This window comes from Apteryx mantelli, chromosome 3, assembly GCF_036417845.1.
Source record: "Apteryx mantelli isolate bAptMan1 chromosome 3, bAptMan1.hap1, whole genome shotgun sequence".
Lineage (NCBI taxonomy): Eukaryota > Metazoa > Chordata > Aves > Apterygiformes > Apterygidae > Apteryx > Apteryx mantelli.
Genome location: NC_089980.1, coordinates 109,304,146 through 109,321,923, shown reverse-complemented (window position 1 = coordinate 109,321,923; position 17,778 = coordinate 109,304,146). Strand labels below are relative to the sequence as shown.

At 36.4% G+C, this 17,778-nt stretch overlaps 1 protein-coding gene across 1 annotated transcript in view; it reads right to left on the bottom strand.

Annotated features, from left to right (window-relative positions):
- The window catches only part of EYS (eyes shut homolog), a 956,188-nt gene that overhangs the window by 477,065 nt on the left and 461,345 nt on the right, over positions 1 to 17,778 (bottom strand). The gene's annotated exons all lie outside the window — the stretch shown is intronic.

The following is a 17,778-nucleotide window of genomic DNA, read 5'->3' as shown; positions in this document are numbered from 1 at the left end:
TTTTACAAAGATTAATAGTCCTTTAAGAGGTATGTTGAGAAACAGAGAGAAGCATGGAGGATACTATAGTATACAATGCAGAATTGTTTAGTAAGTATACACTGCCTAAATTTAAATGCCCAGGTTCAGAGGTTAGTCTCATGAGACAGGGATTGATAATGTAAAGATATATCCAAAAGGCAATTTAAATCAAAAACCTGTCACTTCCATTTGGCTGTGGGTGGAAGCGTGATGGAACTTCATCACTTTAGTTCGGTTCCTAAAGTTAAGTGATATGACCATTCCCCAAAATCTAATTTTAGGACCCTCTTTCCAACAATCTTGGATTCTTATGTTCTACCCTTATATTTTGCTCATGTCAGGTGAAGAAAGGGTTAGCACCTAGTCCCAGATGACATCTGACTTTTCAGAACTAGGAATTAACAGTCTGATGAAATAACAAGGCTACATGTAGTCAGGTTTAAAACTTCACTGAAGATTGTACAGACAGTTGCAAAAAAGTATTCTTTTCCATGAAGTATTAAGGAAATTGCAATGCACTGCTTTTTCATTTAAATTTACTAAGACACATAGAGATAAACAAAATAAATAGCTGAAGAACTACCCTTGAAAATGAGTCCAAAAAACTCTGGCAATTTATGCTCTGTAATCATGCCCATTTATTTCTTTGCTAATGGGTAACCTTCAGTCAGTCAAAATCAGTCAGATACAAGATATAAATCTAGCTGGCCAGCTCACTGAGTTTTTCAGTCATCAGATTTTACATGCAACATGGTATTAGCAAGTTCTATGATTATACATTTGCCTACCGCTGATTACAGTTTGTAAAGAATCAGCCTTTCTCTTTACTATTTCTTGACATTTTAAGAGTACAATTGTTTTTTGATTATATTTTTCATGATATTTCAAATATAAAAAGATCAGGCTACGTTACTTTGTTCCAGATTTAGTACAGCTGATCCCACCATCCTGTATTATCAAGAATACAATGATCTGGAAATAATCTTACAATAGATTAAATAATCTTTCAGTACACTGAGGCATGTCAGTCAGTGGGAGATAGTATTACCACACAAGAGTTCACACAGTGGAAGAGGTGAACTTTGCTGAAGAAACAATCAAACATGAAAAAGAGAAATTAAACTGAGAAAGACACATTAGAAACATAAAAATAACACATTTCTAAAGAACTGCTTGGTGTGCATTCTGGAACATTTTCTGTCCTAAATAGAAAAGTTAGTTTTGTATAGTCCTATGTGGCAAGTTTTAATGCTTAAACATTAAATACTGTAAAATATAAGGAAGATATTATGATTGGAATTCTGTGTATCCTGGACTTGAGTAAAGAAACTGTATTTCTAGATGAGCCTTAAAAATTTTGAGTATGATGCCTATGGCAACTATTATGCACTTCTGCTAATAGGAAATCAGTAAGGAGCCAAGTATAGCTACAGGAGGAGAGCATGAAGGAGAAAGTTTATATTCAGCATTTCTACTCATAAAACTTAAACTCAGAACTATGTATAAAATAAGATGCTCCCAACATTAAACACAGATTCACTTACATGCCTAAATAAATTTAATTTCCTCAGGAACTGATTTAAAATCCATAACCATAGTTCTATAAGTTACTGTAAGTAACTCACAAGTCACCATAGTTCTTATACATTTAAGGTAAATTTTATGCAGTAAAAGACTCCTGCAGCTGTTGTTCTTACCACAAAAATTCACAAGCAACCACCGGCAACCCACCCTTTACCCTCCACCACACTCACACACATATTGTTTTGGGAAAGATTTAATAATTTTAGAGTGCAACTAACAGTTAGTGCCATGAAAAATGGTCTAGATAATGAACAATTCTGAGAGACAATATTCCAAAGATATCTGGCCTGGTGGCCTTAACACTGAAAGTCACGGTACTTGGTATGTGAATCAAAGACCAGAAACTAAAAGCAAATTAGAAATTGCTGATCACAGAATAGAAGTGTAAACTCCGATGGTGGTATTTCCAAGGAATACTGAAATATGGGAAATAAATAAAACTATTTACACTGAGAGATGTTCGTACCATTGATGATGTTTTTCAAAAAGTCAGGGTTGGGAATAGACATCTGTGCTGAAAATTCAGAGCAAAGACAAAAACCGAAATATTTACCTGACTTGCATTAGAAAAGCAAAGGCTGTGAAAACGACTCCTGTACATACAATCCCATTGCAGACAAAGCATCCAGAAGTTACGTAGTAATTCAGCAAAACTTTCAGATGTGGACTGAGATGGAAATATCAAACAGCTAGGGGTTTATTTTCAAATGCAACTAAATTATGCCAAAAATAACTATAAGGGGATAGTCCTCTTATATTCAAATGCTTAGATCAACTGAAAAATGGGCTAGCATGCAGTTTCAGGCCATGTATGAAAAGACTGCAAAGTATTCAGACTCATCCATGTTGTCTGAATGCAGCAAAATCACCCAACTTAAAAGCAAGGGGGATTGTTGTTGTTATTAATTTCAGATATGAAATTATATTAATTTCAAAGAAGTGTTATTGAAAATATTATTTCTCCTATGCTAAATAAAATGTGCATTTGGCAGATATACAATTAGAAACAGATGATTATGACTAAATTGAGTTATTTTGGCTTAAATACGGGAAGAAAATAACAAAGCACACATGTCCATTAGACTTATGGAAAAACAAAATGTGAAATACAAAATAAATAAATAAAAAGAATGTTAAAACATTTTTTTTAATATTTAAAATATAAATTTTAAGCTTAGTCTGCTTCTAAAGAATATGTGCTTTCAATATATTAGCACCAAAATTTCTTTATCCTTAATGTTTGATGTTAAGCTGTTCTTTTGAAAACCCTTATCTGATACAGGAAGCTTTTCACCATGGAAATGAGAAAGTAGAAATTTTAATCAGTGAGAAAGCAGGAATTATTTAAAAACTTTAAAAAATTATTTAAAAATCAGTTGCACTTGCCCTCTCCACATGATTGCTGTACAGGAAGCCAGCAGTTAAAGGACAGTGCTGGTTTTCCTCATCACTACCTCTACCCTTGGTTTTAATCAGAGATGGGGAGGGAGTGTCAGGGGTACACTGTGGTATCATACTTGCCTTGACACAATCTTCATAAGATACACTAAAGCTAGTAAAACACCCCATGTACTTAAGCAGCTTTTCTGTCCCTGCAACTTGGTCCAGGGGCAATATTCAGTGTCTCAAAGGCTTCTTTCTACCCACAAATGTCACTCAATAACTACTAACTTACCTGCCTTTCAAGTTGCTACAGAATCAAATGATTTCAAGAGAAGCGAGAGTCTAAGTTAGAGAGCAACCGAGACAGAACTGGCGGGTTTTGTTTAGTCGGCAAACCATGAGAACCAGAGCGCTCTTACTTTTTCCAAAACACTCCCCCATCATAGTGTAGGGTAATATTGCATCTTAGGGCAATTTGTAAGTAAGAGAAAGTTTTACTGTTTGATTTTAAAAATATACACACACATACATAAATACACATACATTTTGGGAAACTGAATGAAACATTTCTTACTGTTTGTTTGTTCTGCAAATATATTTTATTAACCAGCCTTCTATTGTTTTGTATAATACACCAAGGAGCTGGGAATAAACTACAGTACAAATCTGCTTCATTTTGGGGGCCATGAAGAGAACTGCTGCCAGGAAGTGCTCCTGATAAAACCCACCCTTTGTGACTATGAAATGAATTACCAGAAAACAAACAAACAAACAAGAAAATCCTCTGTTTCAACAACCAGATAAAGTTGCTAAGTAAAAATAAAGTGCTTAAATATCACGCCAGTTTCAAACTCAAGCACTTAAAAGCAAGAAAATGATCAGCTAAGGATATCATGAATCTGTTTGTGCTCCCACAATAAACAAGCATACTGTTATTTACTATTAATGCAGAGTTCACTGAAGTGCAATGATCTTAACACCACGTTTGTCTTCAGGTTTTTGCTCGTTATTTTAATATTATTATGTATCTGCTTAATTTTCAGAGAAAATTAACATTTTAGCAATTAGTAGTAAATTCCGGCAGGTACCAACCGTTTAAACAACTCTCAAACAGGAAAGCAGGCTCCAGATACAGGTTAGCATTAAGAAGATACAGGAACAATCAAGTATTTTACCACGACTGATCCTTGCTCAAAATTGTGGTATGCTTTTCTGCTAAGGGTTCTATTATGTATTTCAATAAAATGCTCAGCATGATGTGTGGCATAAGACAAATATTTGGCTTGTACAACTGGTTGTTCTCCAAAGATGTCTCAGGGAACGGATAGATCAGCTTCTCAGAAGAAAACATTTTGCTGAGCACTTGGTGATGATCTTCTGTCTTCCACTGTCACTGCTGGGTACCTAAGCAATACTTTGCTTTGTGGTTACAAGTTTACTTGATCAGCGTATACATTTGAGGAGGACAATTAAAGTGTTGCTTAGAGTCTTTAAACCAATGCTGGATAATGATATCATAAAGACTAGTCTAACAAGAACATAATTTGGACTGCAGAATCTTTACTAGTGGAGAAAACTCATGAAAAGGTAAAATACAGTTGGACAAAAATCTAGATGAGTTTGCATAGAAAATGCTTATAAACCTAACCTTACTTTGTTATCAAGAGAATTGATTATATCCTTTGAAGCAGATGTGGAAACCAATAATATAAAATTTTTAGCAATATTTCCATGTTTGGATATTTCTTTCTTTTCCTTTCCTTGAAATTTTTTTTTCATACTGTTGCCAGTAATGATCCTTGTCATAGAGGATGCTGAAATGGCAGTAACAAGTATGTATTCTAGTGGAAACATTCTTACTCCACTGCTAGCTACTTCACACAGAAGGGAACTACTTTAATCTGAATGAATAAACATAAAGGACTAACCCCACAGCAGGACTTGTGCTTTGCACCACCTTGTGTAGTTAAAACCAGCTATTTCCTTATGCTGATCATTTAATTCCATCTGTTGAAATCCTGCCAGCCAAACGTCTAATGCAATCATAGAATTTGTACTTCAGAGTATCACTCACATGTCTACCATGCCTACGAATTTCTTCATATGAATAATGTTATGACTGTATAAATATGGCTGAAAAAGGTAGGTGAACCATGTCAGTGGAGAAGCTGTTGCCTGCCTAAAGGAAACAAGACTGTTTCTAAAAGGTTCCTATCCAGAAAACAACAACATTTACAAGAGAAATTTTCAATGAAAATATTGTCTTTAATACATAGCAAACCAGCAAAAGAAAGGCTAATCTCTATTCAGTTGTAGAAAAGCCAGGTTTACTGTTGTCTGAGTAGACTCAGACTCGTCTGCCCTTACGTATGTATGAAATATTCACTCAGTGAAGGTGAAGCACCATTAAGAAATTATGTAGCTACACAAATAGAAACTGTATTATTGTTAATATACATGTTTTGCAGAATGACAGATTAGGCATTTCCTATACTTCAACCCCTTGACTTTTCAACCTACACAGCTTGCTTTCAGCATATTTTGCGTAAGTTTTCGGAGAATTTAATTCCAACAGGGAAAAAGATACGCACACATAAACACACAAGCATATATATATATACATAGTATATACATACAGAGAGAAAGTTTATTTCTGGACAGTGGTGCACTACGAAGACTACACCAAAGTGACTATAAAAAGAGTCTATCCCAGACCTATCTCTCCTGTAGTCACCTTTTCCAGTTCTGGAGAAACATTTGCCCTAAATGAATGTCTAACAGGCAAGGATGAAGTGCCGTGGTCCTGTGCCAGGTCTGCAGACTGCAGATGGTTACAGACAGGCACCCAGCTCTCCTCTCCTGCTAGTAAAACTACTCTGGCAACTCCCAGGCATTCCCAGTGTAGCGTATGCTGCTGCTGCAGGTGTTGCTTTGGCAGCAGTGCGAGCTTAGCTCTTTAAAATGTTCATGTTTAGTTATCATTTTGTCAGACTGACAACACTTTTCCTGAGGAGAAAGGGGAAACGGCTAGGGCTGAACTTTTAATATTCTGCTAGCATAGCTGCAATGTTTATGAATGTGGAAAAAATCCCATCCCCAGCCAATGCAACTATGAGGACAAAAAATCTCTGAGTAGACATGATTTATACAAGAGAAAGATTCCTGGTACTGTTATGACTTATGTCATTCAAGAAGGCAGTTTAATTATGGTGGAAAAAATGTCTTTAGTAGGTAGATGTCTCTCCAGTAGAGGGCTTTATTCGTACAATTGTACTAGCAAAGCTGTTGCGTTCTCACTAGCCATGAAATTCAGCCAAAATACAGTGGAATTTCATAAGACAAGAAAAGACATTTCTCTAACATTTAAGTTTTGATCTTGCTCAATTTCAAAGGCTACTGCAGATAAGAAGTGTTTTAGACAAACTTCAGAAAGAAAGAAGGTCAGAATAATCTCTAATAACAGAAAGTGTCAGTCTAAATAGAGATATTGCCTTTCATTATGTTTATACCATATATACATACGAACATATACACAGATGGGGCACAATATCGAGAGCCCACTAGATGTTACAATATATGCACAGAAGTTCAGGTACAGCTGACTGTTGTTTTAAAGAGCACAATGTCAGCTTCTATTTGTCTAAATAGAGGATTTACAGAGTTGATTGAAACATTAGTGAACTCTAAAGCTAAAAGGAGAAAATTTATGAAGTTTATGTTTACTTATTGTACCACTTTATTAAAATTTCAAAATCAAAGTAAACATTAAATTTTAATATTCACTTCTGGAAATAGAGGAAGAAAAGTGAGTATGAAATATAATGTATTTTATCATTTGGAGAGATGAAGAAAGGTATGTGTTGAAGAAGTCTGAACAGAATGTTGTGTCTGTTTATCTCAGCCATTCTGGTCCTGTGTTTTCTGGCTATGATGTTGGCTGGAGTTCCTTCTCTTCTGCTCTGCATATCTGTTTCCTCAGACTCTGGGAGGGTGAACAGTCTCTCCCTCCTGAATGCTATTCTAACCCCCAGGCAGATGAGTAAGGGTGGGCCAGGCAGGGAGGGGATGGAGCTTTGACAAGGCATCAGCTGGTACTCCTCAGCCAGGGAGAAGAAATGACACAAGCTACACCAAGGAGAGGAGGGGCTCAGCATGCTTCCTTGTGAGTGGGAAAAACAGGCACCAAACTGTTAAGTCAGTTATGATGGCATTCTAGCACCATTCCTATATATTCTCTTCATTTGTGCTAGCTTACAAACTCCAACCATGGTTGTGAGATGTTATTTCCAGCAGCATTTTCTTACTATTTTTACAAGTTTGGACTAGTAGTAAGCTTAGATTTGTGTACAATATTAATCATGTAAGTCTCCAAAGGCAGATCCTGCTACACCTTAACCTAAGCAGTAATTACACTGTACCTCCCATAATCTTATTGATTTCCATGCTTTTAGTTTCAGATTATGGTGTGACTTAAGAGGTGTAAGGTTCAGATTGTGGTCTATGCTTAATATCACCTAAGAGCTGCCTCTAGCAAAATGAGTGAGTAAAGAATCTAAGTTAATGAAATGTGTAAGTGGTAAAAGGTAAGTAAGCATATGAGAAAGCTGGGAAGGTGATGAGTACAGAATGGATCTAATCATGGAAACGCTAAATGCTTTCTGAGAAGTACCCAATATTCAGTAATCCTTATCTTGGCTGAAATTCACCCTTTGATACTTTTTACAATAATATGGTAGATCAGTGCTTGTAAGCCTTCAAAAGTATATTGAAGAAGCTCTGTCCTCTTGCCTGGTACTATTTTGTGCTCCTTGTTTTTTCAGCATATTGCTTGGAAGGTACAAAGTAGAACTAATAGGAATTTCCACATGAATCACTTAGATCCATTCTGCTCAGGAGAAAATGTCAGTCTGAGCTGGAAACAAAGATGGATCAAGATTAAAATAGAATTAAAAGAACTTCAAAATTAGCTGGGTATTGTTTAAAAACTAAATACTCACTGCATGTTGTGTGTCTAAATAGCAGATGTTAAATATTTAGTATAGAATCCTCTCATACCACATACATGTCATGCTATTTGGAAGTTGTTTTACATGTAAATAGTGACATTCAACAACCATTGACGTTTGCATTGTCTCCAGTTTATACTGTTATTTTTTTAATGTAACATTTTAAATGTCTGTATTTTCAAGAGTAAAATTCAAGAACCCCGAATTGACTAGGCATATTTTCTCAAAATCAGGCCCTGTTATGGTGTCTCAAGTTTTGTGCCCAAATATTCATATCAATGTACAGCAGCCATTAGTCACTATTTGGTTCAGTAATTACATTTAGCTTTTTGCAAGTTAAAGCACAATAGTTTTTATTTACAGTGATAGGGCTTAGTATAACAATTAAAAACATGTATCTTAGACTGCATATGCAGTATTTAGTACTGGAAATCTGGCTTTTTTGAATCTATCCATATAAACTCTTCTTTCACAAAAAAACCCAGTAAATACATAGACTAAAACTGATGACAGTTTTCATTACAGAATAGGATTTTACTGTATGAATCATGAGGAAAGGAGATGTCTGAAATTATATACCCAAACAGTGCGTAGGATTCTTCCATTCTCTGTCAGTTATTGCTGTCCTTCTATTTGAAGGATGAATGTGGCCGGGAGAGGATTTTCTTTATTGTTCTGAAGCAGTTGGCTCTGAGTGTAAAGAAAACATCGTGCTGAGCTACCAGAAGCAGCATTCATTCTCATCTGAAAGCAGGTCATGCATTCAGCGTTACACTCAATTTCCGAATAATCTCAGCAATATGCACCACACATGCTGCTTCAGGCCTCTGAAAGGACTCATATCGGTAGCATTCCTTAAGGTACTTATCTCAGTGGTCTGGGCTTGTCTTTCTTTTACTTTAGTTTCTAATTTTGCACACCTGCCACAATCAAACAACCAAGGAGTTTACTTATGCCATTAACACTGACTTTTTTTGCAGGTAGATATACACAGCTTTTCCCTCAACACAAAGCAAGAAATTCTGTCACTGCTGCTCAGAAAGTATCCACAGATGTGAAACAAAAGCAAATACAGGCATACCTCATTTTATTGCGTTTCACTTTATTGCGCTTCGCAGATATTGCTTTTGTTATAAATTGAAGGTCTGTGGCAACCCTGTGTCAAGCAGCTCTGTTGGCGCCATTTTTCCAACAGCCTGTGCTCACTTCGCATCTCTGTGTCACATTTTGTCCATTGTTTTTTAGACAATGCTATTGCACACTTAATAGACTACAGCATAGTGTAAACATAACTTTTATATGCACTGGGAAACCAAAAAATTTGTGTGACTTGCTTTATTGCGATGTTCGCTTTATGGTGGTGGTCTGGAACTGAACCCGCAATATCTCTGAGGTAGGCCTGTACACTGTCAGCACCATACTACTCAGAGCAATGGATTTAATTGGGTATTGTTAACTTCAGTACAACTTCCATTATTGAGAATTCAATCTAAAAAGGTATTCAGACCCCATCTTCTCCTATCCTCAAAGGTGGCTCTTGTTCTATGTCAGTCAGCCGCATAATACAACTCACTAACCAGAGGGCCCTCAAATCTACTCTCAGAGGTAGCTCTTCTATTAGGAAGCATTGATTTTTCTTTTTGGTCTTCTCTTTCTGTACTGTACATCAACGAAAGAGGAAAAAAAACAGAGCTAGCAGCAGCAAATGGTAATATTAGCTATTTACACTTGATATACTGTACTCTGTTCACACAGCTATAATCATACAGAATCAGTGAGGGTAATATAAAGCAGGGGCCACTAAAATATTATCCAGACTACTCAGTTTGTCTCAGTTTGACTATATAACAATTACAGCAGTTATAATCAACTATCAAATGTGGTCAGTTGGTATGACCCTATTATCTTGTATCTCCTACTGATAGACAGTTCACTGTACATAGGGCTACGTTTGTGCTTGAACTACCAGATTCACATTATTAATATTATATTATAGGTCATATTATTGATTTTACCACTCCATTCAGAAAACATACCTCTCAGATATTTAGTGATGACCCAGCTGGGCCTTATCCTGGGGAAAGCTATGATTTTCTAGATTCTACAAAAACTGGAATGTTATATATACAAGCTGTGGAAAGAAGGTTTCTAATCAAGTAATAACAGATTAACATCACTATGTAAGCCAAGGACAGATTTTCTTTTTCCCTATTCAATAAAGTATAAAAATATCTTCAGAGATGCTCAAAAGAGAGGTATATTACTTAAAACAAAGATTTCAAATACTTTTACATCTTCCCATGCATGGCTAGGATGATCAAGATACAGGATTTGAAAGTAAAATGAGTTTTAGGCTGGTTGCTATTTCTATCCATTGATTCCAACAATCTCTAATGAATTCAAAAACTGGGAAACTCCCTTAAAAATGGATTTTCTTTCTGTTTTTTCTATAATAGTTCTCAGCACTAAGGACAACATTCAAAACTGTTCATGTATATGACCTGGAAAGAGGAAGTCTCCAGCAATCATTAAAGAACTGAAACGTGTTTCTGAACCTAGACAGTAGAATAGCACACAAATTTCCACTGCTTATCTGTGCTGCAGCTCATATCATGTCTGCTGTCTGTGGTATTGTCTGCCTAAAGGAGATTTAAATTCAAATGTTGTTCTTCAGTAGAATTGCTTAATATAAACTGGCTACAGAATAGAAAAGGGGACTTGGAAACAAATTATTGTTTCCACATTCTAGAAGTCCTGCCTGCCTCTCAACAAGCTATGCCATGTAAAACTATAGTGTATAAATTCAGCTTTGTGCTGCTTATGGGCCCTTAACATTTTGAGATTGTTCCTGCAGCAGCTAGAGGACACTAATCAGAATTCAGACTTTAAAAATCCATGACTCTTCACATTCTCATATCACATTTCATATTTCAGTTGTGTGGTTCTGGAACTCTATTTCACATGATGCTAGCAATACTCCTTACCAAGTATTTTGGACCATGATTTTGGGTCTGCAGTTGTTACAAATGTAGCTTACGCTTCTTCAAATTCAGCTGGACCTGGAGAAGAAAAGGAACGTAGACAAAAAGAAGATAGCAAAACTGAGTAACTGTGTCAGGAGACTTTCCTTGGAGCAACCTCATTCAGAACAAGTCTATTTTGAAGTTCATGAAATAAGTATCAGAAGAAAAAAAAAGTGGCAAGATAAGCAGTGGCTGCAAAACTTCAGAATGACAATGAGTTCTTTTATGGGGACTTGTAAGGAGCTTTCCCCATGAGTGAAAAGACAAAACTACCTTATGAAATAACTCCTTTTCCATTAAGAAGCACATTTCCATCATCATCTGGAATGAAAAGTCTTCAGTTGCCACTGGGCAGCTGCTAGCCACGCAGATATGGGCAGATAAACTGCTGCAGCTATTACAGAAGAATGATTTATATGCTGCCCTAAAAATGGTATTGCTACTACATGTTACAAAGATTGTCAATTTTCAAAAAGCTTTGTGTTCCTGAAGTTTCTCAACTGAGTTAGTATAAATGAAGGAATTGTCAATAAAAGCAGATACTTCTCTGTTGTGCCCAAATCAGTGGTCACTGTCAGTAAATTAACAAATGCTAAAATAAATTTGCCAGAAAAAGATAATGGCTCTTGCAGTACTCTTAAAAATATAGACATAGTAATGACAGCGACCTTCAAGTATCTAATAACCAGAAAAAGATTAACATTTTGCTCACCTTTAAGACAAGCGGAAAGGAAGACTGGGGTCCTATAGGCCAACCAGCCTCACCTCAGTCCCTGGAAAGAATATGGGGCATGGCCTCTTGGAATCCATTTCCAAACACGTAAAAGACAGGAAGTGAATCAGGAACAGTTAACATGTAATTACCAAGAGCAAATCTTGCTTTATCAACCTGATTTTTTCTTCTATGATGAAAAGACTAACTATGTCAATGAGGGGATAGTGATGGATTTAATGTATTTTGGCTTTAGTAAGACTTCCGACACTCTCTCCTACACTATTCTTATCTGCAATCTGAGAAAGTTTGGGCTAGATGACCAAACTGTTAGACGAGCTGAAAATTAGCTGGACTGCCAAGCTCACAGGGCAGTAGCTAGTGGTTTGACATCTAGTTGATGGCTGGTAATGAGTGGAACACCTCAGGTATTGACACTGTTCAACAACCTCCTCAGTGATCTTGACAATGACACCAAGTGTACAATCCACAAATCTGCAGACAGCACAAAGCTGGGGGGAAGGGAGAGGTAACACTATGAATAAGAGTTTTAATCCAGATTTGATAAACTTGAGAACTGGGCCAACAGAAACCTCAGGAAGTTCAGTAAGAAGTGCAAAGTTCTGTGCTTGAGGCAGCGCAACCCCATGCTACAGTACAGGCTGAGAACTGACTGAGCAGTAGTCCTGCTGGAAAGGACCTGAGAGTTAGAGTGGATGCCAAGCTGCATTTGAGACAGCAGTACTCTCACTGCAGATAAGGCAAACTGCACGCTGGTTTCTATTAGGCGGAATAAAACCAGCAGATCAAGGGGAGTTATTAATCCTTCTTCTTGGCACTTGTGTGGATGCATCCAGAATACTATGTCCAGTTTTGTGTACCCCTCCCCACCCAAGTTCCAATAGGAAACTATGCAACAGAAGGGAGTTCAGGGAAGGCTACGGAAATACTCAGGGACATAGGTGACACGAACTACATGGAGAAGCTGAGGAAACTGGCTTGTTTAGCCTTGTGAAGAGAAGGACAATGAGTTATCTAATAACAACATGCAACCACTTGAAGAACAGTTCCAAAGATGGTAGAGACAAATTCTTTTTGAGTAATGACAGAACACGAGAAGGGCCAAAAGTCAGAGACTGTGGATTTGAAGGTTCAAGCTGGACATTAGGAAAAAAAAATTTTTTACGAGGAGGAGCTTGTTCCACCAGCCTGGACTAGATTACCCAGAGAGACTGTGGTGTCCCCTTCCCTGGAGGCTTTCAAGACTCGGCTAGACAAAGCCATGACCTGATCCAGAACTGGCCATAGTACAACTTTAAGTTGACAAGAACAGCAAGCCAACATTTCTGATCCAAGACTAATTCCCCTCCTTATTTGGGGGAACTGTGTAGACCTTTCATTACCAGTCTAATGAAGCTTTTGGAGAGAACCTGGACTACAGGAGAAAGCAACTCAGCCTGTTTACCTTATAGTTAACCCACTACATGCTGACATTTTCTGACAGACTGACTAGTTGAGGGTAGATGTGCTTTCGTGTACTTGGGTGCCGAGTAAGATGGTACCAACCCGCCATTTGAAGCTACACCTTCAAGCTGCTCAGCCTTCAAGAAATTTTCTTCCCTGCTGGCAGGGAGGAGCTGTGCCAGGGCCAGTCATACTTGTTCCCGGTAGAACAAGTTCTCCCAGTGCCGTAAAACTGTGGCTTATGAACACTGTAGCTGCAGTGAATATTTTGGGTCGCCAGAGGGGTATAAAATCGATCATGGCCTGAAGTAGATGCACTCTCCAGCAGCAAATGCTTTTGTTTTTTAATTCCTTGAGATGCTAATTCATATTCCTATTTATCAGTCATACTCAGGTAAGCTTAATTATCACTAAATCATCTTTGCCATCTTTATTTGAATTAGGTCAAATATAAGCACTTCTGTGTCAATATTTTTAGCCATGTGCTTTTCTCTCTCCAGTCTTTTTCTTCTCCTCTTTGTTCTTTCTCCCTAGCCACCCTCTTTAATTGTAGTATTCACGGCAAGAGGAAAGACAAAGATTTGATCTATAATCTAACTAGTCTAACTTGTACATAATCAAGTGGAGTTTGACATGCCTATTTACAGCTCCTTACTAGAACACCAGAATAAAATCCTCTGCATCTGCAGCCAGTCCGTCTGTATTTCCAACTTCTTGCTAGTTGCTGTCTATAAACATATGAAACTTGAATATTTCAACTGTGAAAACTAAACAGTTTGAACTATAAGGATACCTATGCTGTGACTTCTCATGTCTTCCTGACTTGATCAGCATATTCTGATGCAAACTAGATTTGAGTATGTGCATGCTTACACTCAAAGAAAACTTGGGAGACTGGTACATACTGAAAATGAGAATTTGTATTTTGCATTGCTGCTACTGTGTTTACAAAATGGTAAAACAGTTTTTAAAGCAGGTGGAAAATTTGAGGTAATCTGCCTTTCATTCAAGGTGCATAGTCAAAGCTGTTGCTATCTTTCCCTATCTGATGGAGAAACTGTCTGAAATGAGTGATTTTGCCCAGGTGAAGTATTTCTATTAAGCAAAAATATCTGTCATTTCTTGGCAGGTAACAGTCTGAACAACCTCGATACTACGCTACTAGATATCATTATATTTTATTTGTATTTATTGACCATCACATCTGAAGTCATCTTCTAAAGAAGCAAAGCAAAACTAGAGCCAAATCTGAATATTAGAATATAATCTCAAAGGTACAATCACATGTTAGCTTTCCATTTGTGAGGGATCCTAAACATAACATAGGTGTTCTAAAAGCAAAATACCATTCAAAAATGCATATTCTAATAGTTAATTAACTTATGTAACTAAAACAGCCTGCTTTAGAGAGAAATTATCTTCATAATTTTTAAGCTTTTTCATAAACTTTTTTAGATTTTTATTTTAAAACTTTTTTCCTAACAGAGCAGAAGATATAATAGTGTTCCGAGAATGCCATTTTAATGTATTAATCTATTTTAAATTGATTGTATATTCAAAAAGATCAGGACATTCAATTCTAGTTTAGAACCTGAGGTGCAGTCAGACAAAATAAAATTTTTATAGTTATATGTCTTTCCAGCTGATATTTATTGTAATTCAGTAAGTTATATGGCAATGTTAGACACCAGTCCTTAAAGAGTATTATTGTTTCAGTTTCATGCAATGTCTCAAAAAAATACTACCTCAAATGGATATATATATAAATAAATAAACATATTGATACAGTAATCCAGTAAACAAAAACATCGTTATTTACTAGTGGGTAACACCTGTTTCCATTTGAAGTAGGGGAAAGATAACAATACTTCAGGTACCATTTTTGACAAATGCTATCAACTGAAAACTTTTTAATAGATTCTATCAATTTTATTAGAGTTAGAAATAAACATGAAATGCTTGCATTTTTTTCAAAAACAAGAGAAAAAAAATGCTAACCATATAAGCCTTCAGAGAAATCTGTTTTTCTAGCAAACTATTTTTTTTTTCCCACTGTCTAATTTCTGTTTCATCATTCAGCCGGCTTCTACCAGTAAAACCCTAAACAAGGCCTAATGTACCATGTCTGGAAGACTTCCAGTTGGAAAGGATTTCAGGAAACAAGCCTGTACACCACTGGGGTTGCACATCAATAATCTATAAATTGAATTTTTCAGCTAAAATTGATTTATTTCTCAAACCTGGTAAGACTTGAAGTGAAAAACAGATGCTTCTCTTTTTTTTCCCCAGTGCATACTATCTCTCTAGAGAGGATACTTCAAATGATACGATTAAGGCACTGGACAAGCTTCACCACCTCCTGCTTTTTTGAAAGTTTACAAAGATAACTTCTGTGTTTGCACTGCCAATGTAGCACCTAGAATCCCATCTTAATTTCTGAATCTAGCCAGTTGCAGATATTGAACACTTTTGAGATACTTTCAAAAATAATGCAAAACAAATTAAAATGGTTACCAGAATAAATGTAAAAGTGGAATCTAAAATTGACTTAAACTGCATCAAACATCACTGAAAAGCTAGAAGGAATAAAAAAAGGAGACGTCTGCTTGTTGAAGGAAAAAGAAAACAAACATAGTTAAGAAATAGATTTTACTCCTCTAGTAAATATCAGAGAGTATTTAGCAAACAAGAAAAGGAAATTCCCAGAACTGAAGTGGAATGGATTTTAAACAGTCAAGCTTTAGACTCAGAGATTTTTCCTGATGACTGCATTCTCTTTCTCCTTTTTTTGTGGTGTGTGTTGATTTTTAGTTTTTATTACCCTTTTCTAATCTGTTGAATATTTAGTATGAGAAAGAAATATATTCATTCCAATGAACCACTATGAATGATGGATTCTCTCTTTTGTTTCCAACTCCAATCTCAAAATTAACCAGCTTCAGACATCTGACAGTCTCCTACACTTGTATATGGCATACCTGAAAGGCAAAGGTGGGCAAGTCACTTTCTAGAAATGTCTTTTCTCTCTACTTACTATTTGAGAGCAAACAGCAGTTTGTTTCATACTGTAGGAGTATCAAAACAAGACTTAATAAGAAAATGAGAAATGAGAAAAATCAGAGGAGTATTTAGTAGTAAACGAAGTGTCTAGTGTCTGAAGTACATATTCTGCAGTGCTCACTGAGAACAACCCACAACACCCACAGCCTGGCAGTAAACAGTGTCTCAGGGAATACCTATCCAGAACAACAAGTACTTATTTTGTGAAAATAGAGTTCTGGAAGAAAATTCAAACAGGGATAAAAATGTAGCATGTATACATGTTATACAACAGTATTACAAATCATTTTTATCACAGATCAGCAAATTTAAAGTGTAGACATGTGAATGGAAGTTTGGAAGGACTTGGAAATTCTGAGAAAAAATTTTGAGAAAAAAAACTATTCCTATTTGGGGAGATCAGCGGAACATAGCTGAGAATGTTACATCCAAATAGACCATTTTGAACTTATGTAAGTATATCTTAAAAGCCATATAGGAGATGCAGGTAATGGCATCTAACACTGAGCAGCATGGAGCATGACCACTTTGGGATCAGGTTCGTATCAAATAACATAAATTCACATAGACATTCTAAAGATAAATACATTCATTATAATTACTGTTGTTCTCCAAATAGACATATATAGTAGGTGTATGTGATTCTACCCAATCTTTTTTTTAAATCTGACTATCAGTTTGAAGAGCTAAATTATTTGGGTTTTATTTTTCCAGTGGAACCTTAGAGAATGTCAGAGCTTAGAAAGCATCCCCTCAGCAAACTGAGGCAGAAGAGCTGAATCTGTCCTCAGCAGCAAATTCAGGTCTTATTCACAGCTATATGAGATTTTGCTTCTCATTTGGAAAAGGAACACCTGACTTCCTCACCAAATTCTCCATCTGGGCCTAGGGTATATCGTGTTTATTATCTTAAGTGTCTGGATTTGTTACAGTTGAGTACATTCAGAAAAGTAATAGCAACCCAAAGGAAAGCAGGATGAACTCAGCCTTGATCAAAGAAGAAACAAAATACTCCCATTAGCATAAAGCAATGTCTGCCCTGAGCCATTCTGCTCTTCTACCAAAACCTTGGCTGGCATCTTACTGCTTCCCTGTGGAAAAGATTGGACACCAGTAATCAATATTTGGCTCCACCTTACACATTTAAACTATTTCTTAAAACAATTTATTTTTGCAGTTTATCAGTCAGGGAAATTAAATGTGTTTAAGAGTTTCTCCAGGAAAGATATACAAATCCTAGTAAGATTCTTCTACAAAAGATTCTAGAGAATATTTTTGAAATTAAAAGCAAAGGAATGGGATGTCATCCCTTGTAACTTAGATATCTATTTATATTGCTCTAACACTATAGATGTTTAGTCAAACTGCCTTCTCAACTAAGAGAGAGGCAAGCATTTTTACAAACCTTCAAGGAAAGATCCTGCTTGCCTAACAAAGATACCTAAACACAAGCAGAAAACATCTCCCTCTGAAAATTTCTGAAGTTATTACCCTCTCTCCATTGATGATACAGAACCTCAGGCAC